The sequence below is a fragment of the Oncorhynchus nerka genome, linkage group LG15 (assembly GCF_034236695.1).
Source record: "Oncorhynchus nerka isolate Pitt River linkage group LG15, Oner_Uvic_2.0, whole genome shotgun sequence".
NCBI classification, from domain to species: domain Eukaryota; kingdom Metazoa; phylum Chordata; class Actinopteri; order Salmoniformes; family Salmonidae; genus Oncorhynchus; species Oncorhynchus nerka.
In genome coordinates this window covers 104,168,328-104,172,836 of record NC_088410.1, presented here as the reverse complement: position 1 = coordinate 104,172,836, position 4,509 = coordinate 104,168,328, and positions in this window count along the sequence as shown.

Sequence of the window (4,509 nt, the reverse complement as noted above, 5' to 3'; positions counted from 1 at the left end):
TCCAGACCTGACATTACCCTGCTGGGTTTCAAACCTGACAGAACCCTCCTGGGTTTCAGACCTGACAGAACCCTGCAGTTCCAGACCTGACAGAACCCTCCAGTTCCAGACATGACAGAACCCTCCAGTTCCAGAGCTGACACAACCCTTCAGTTCCAGACCTGACAGAACCCTACAGTTCCAGACCTGACAGAACCCTCCTGGGTTTCAGCCCTTACAGAACCCTCCAGTTCCAGCCCTGGCAGAACCCTCCAGTTCCAGACCTGACAGAACCCTTCAGTTCTAGACCTGACAGAAGCCTTCTGTTCCAGACCTGACAGAACCCTCCAGTTCCAGACCTGACAGAACCCTCCTGGGTTTCAGCCCTGACAGAACCGTCCAGTTCCAGACCTGACAGAATCCTTCAGTTCCAGACCTGACAGTACCCTGCTGGGTTTCAAACCTGACAGAACCCTCCTGGGTTTCAGACCTGACAGAACCCTCCTGGGTTTCAGACCTGACAGAACCCTTCAGTTCCAGACCTGACAAAACCTTCCAGTTCCAGACCTGATATAACCCTCCAGTTCCATACCTGACAGTACCCTGCTGGGTTTCAAACCTGACAGAATCCTCCTGGGTTTCAGACCTGACAGAACCCCCCTGGGTTTCAGACCTGACAGAACACTCAATTTCCATAACCTGACAGTACCCTGCTGGGTTTCAAACCTGACAGAATCCTCCTGGGTTTCAGACCTGATAGAACACTCAATTTCCATAACCTGACAGTACCCTGCTGGGTTTCAAACCTGACAGAACCCTCCTGGGTTTCAAACCTGACAACCATCCATTTCCATACCTGACAGAACCCTGCTGGGTTTCAAACCTGACAGAACCCTCCTGGGATTCAGACCTGACAGAAACGTCCTGTTCCATACCTGACAGTACCCTGCTGGGTTTCAAACCTGACAGAACACTCCTGTTCCAAACCTGACAAAACCTTCCTGGGTTTCAGACCTGACAGAACCCTCCTGGGATCCATACCTGACAGAACCCTGCTGGGTTTCAAACCTGACAGAACCCTCCTGGGTTTCAGACCTGACAGAACCCTCCTTGGTTCCATACCTGACAGAACCCTGCTGTGTTTCAAACCTGACAGAACCCTCCTGGTTTTCAGACCTGACAGAACCCCCCTGGGTTTCAGACCTGACAGAACACTCAATTTCCATAACCTGACAGTACCCTGCTGGGTTTCAAACCTGACAGAACCCTCCTGGGTTTTAAACCTGACAACCCTCCATTTCCATACCTGACAGAACCCTGCTGGGTTTCAAACCTGACAGAACCCTCCTGGGATTCAGACCTGACAGAAACCTCCTGTTCCAAACCTGACAAAACCTTCCTGGGTTCCAAACCTGACAAAACCTTCCTGGGTTTCAGACCTGACAGAACCCTCCTGGGTTCCAAACCTGATAGAAGCCTCCTGGGTTTCAGACCTGACAGAACCCTCCTGGGTTCCAAACCTGACAGAAGCCTCCTGGGTTTCAGACCTGACAGTACCCTCCTGGGATCCATACCTGACAGAACCCTGCTGGGTTTCAAACCTGACAGAACCCTCCTGGGTTTCAGACCTGACAGAACCCTCCTTGGTTCCATACCTGACAGAACCCTGCTGTGTTTCAAACCTGACAGAACCCTCCTGGGTTTCAGAACTGACAGAATCCTTCAGTTCCAGACCCGACAGTACCCTGCTGGGTTTCATACCTGACATTACCCTGCTGGGTTTCATACCTGACAGAACCCTTCAGTTCTAGACCTGACAGAACCCTCCTGGGTTTCAGAACTGACAGAATCCTTCAGTTCCAGACCTGACAGTACCCTGATGGGATCCATACCTGACAGAACCCTGCTGGGTTCCAAACCTGACAAAACCTTCCTGGGTTTCAGACCTGACAGAACCCTCCTGGGATCCATACCTGACAGAACCCTGCTGGGTTTCAAACCTGACAGAACCCTCCTGGGTTTCAGACCTGACAGAACCCTCCTTGGTTCCATACCTGACAGAACCCTGCTGTGTTTCAAACCTGACAGAACCCTCCTGGGTTTCAGAACTGACAGAATCCTTCAGTTCCAGACCCGACAGTACCCTGCTGGGATCCATACCTGACAGAACCCTGCTGGGTTTCAAACCTGACAGAACCCTCCTGGGTTTCAGACCTGACAGAACCCTCCTTGGTTCCATACCTGACAGAACCCTGCTGTGTTTCAAACCTGACAGAACCCTCCTGGGTTTCAGAACTGACAGAATCCTTCAGTTCCAGACCCGACAGTACCCTGCTGGGTTTCATACCTGACATTACCCTGCTGGGTTTCATACCTGACAGAACCCTTCAGTTCTAGACCTGACAGAACCCTCCTGGGTTTCAGAACTGACAGAATCCTTCAGTTCCAGACCTGACAGTACCCTGATGGGTTTCATACCTGACATTACCCTGCTGGGTTTCATACCTGACAGAACCCTCCAGTTCCAGACCTGACAGAATCCTCCAGTTCCAGACCTGACAGAACCCTCCAGTTCCAGACCTGACAGATCCCTCCAGTTCCAGACCTGACAGAACCCTCCAGTTCCAGACTAATGTTCCAGCAGAGAAGGGTATTGTAGCTGCCTGCTGAAAGTCTGTTGAAAGATGTCCAGCTGGCGATAGAGCACCTTAGTCTCTCCTCTCTCCTCTACTGTCATTGATGCAGATTTGAATGAGAGCTGATATCTCTTTGTCCCTCTGTGTTGCTGAGAGCTGATATCTCCGTGTCCCTCTGTGTAGCTGAGAGCTGATATCTCTGTGTCCCTCTGTGTAGCTGAGAGCTGATATCTCTCCCCCTCAGTGTACACGCTCTTCATGTAGACCGACAGCAGTAAATGGATATTCTTACACACACAGAACACCACCCTGCTAGACCAAAGCAAGCACTCTGTCTGTCTGTGGCAATGCCAGCTGTTATGGGTAGAGGACGGCGCCTGCAGGGAATTGCTCAATGAGCTTTGGAGATGGAATCACTAAGACAGTTTAGTGAAAATACCTGTGGTTAATTTGTCTAAATCAATTCACATTTTGAAATATTAATAGTACATTTTGCACTCTAGCTGTGATTGGAATGCTGACTGTACAAACAGCAATAAGACCAAATCTCATTTGTGTGTGTGGGACTTAGAGAACATCCGGTTATTAACTGCAGTGACTTCACAAACAACTGAAGACTGTGGATGTGTCAGTGCCCTAATCTTGAAGGGCCAGTCATTATTTAACAGAAATAATAATATGCAACTTAATATGTAATATAATATAAATGATTCATGTAAAGCAGTCTAGAGATATATATAAGGTATATAGACTTTCTTTATTTTCTATTGTATTATTGTCATGACTTCCGCCGAGGTCGGTCCCTTTCCTTGTTCGGGAGACGTTCGGCGGTCGACGTCACCGGTCTTCTAGCCGTTGCCGATCCACCTTTCATTTTCCATTTGTTTTGTCTTGTTTGCCCGCACACCTGATTTGCGTTCCCTCATTACTCGTCTTGCATATAACCCTCTGTTTCCCCCCATGTCTGTGTGTGGAATTGTTATATGTAAATGTCCAGGCTGGTTTGCGCCGGGTCATTGTGACCCGTGTGTGTTTAGTTTTGTTCGCCTCAATAAAGGGCTCCGTTGGCTCCCCATTTCTGCTCTCCTGCAGCCAGTTACACACTCCGTTACAATTATTGACTGGATGTTTTTTTTATTCCATGTGTAACTCTGTGTTGTTGTTTGTGTCGAACTGCTTTGCTATATCTTGGCCAGGTCGCAGTGCTGGGTTTCAGACCTGACAGAACCCTGCTGGGTTTCAGACCTGACAGAACCCTCCTTGTTTTCACACCTGACAGAACCCTCCTGTTCCAGACCTGACAGAACCCTCCATTTCCATACCTGACATTACCCTGCAGTGTTTCATACCTGACAGATTCCTCCAGTTCCAGATCTGACAGAATCCTCCAGTTCCAGACCTGACAGAACCCTCCAGTTCCAGACCTGACAGAACCCTCCAGTTCCAGACCTGACAGAACCCTCCAGTTCCAGACTAATGTTCCAGCAGAGAAGGGTATTGTAGCTGCCTGCTGAAAGTCTGTTGAAAGATGTCCAGCTGGCGATAGAGCACCTTGTCTTACACACCTGGTTTCAATCCCCCAATTACCTGTTCATTATTTTAACCCTCTGTTTCCCCATGTTTGTTTGTGAGTGATTGTTTCTATGTAAGAAGGTCCGTTATTGCGGGCTCTGTTTTTGTATTGCATTTATATTATGTTGAGTAAAATATGTTTATTTACTCATATCTGCAGTCCTGCGCCTGACTCCTATACACCTGCTACACATAGACTTCTTGACACACAGTTGTAAATTAGAACTTGGTCTCAACTAGCCTACCTGGCTAAATAAAAGTGAAATAAAAAAATCATTAAAATAAATAAACACAATAAATGAATGTCTAGATTAGCTGAACG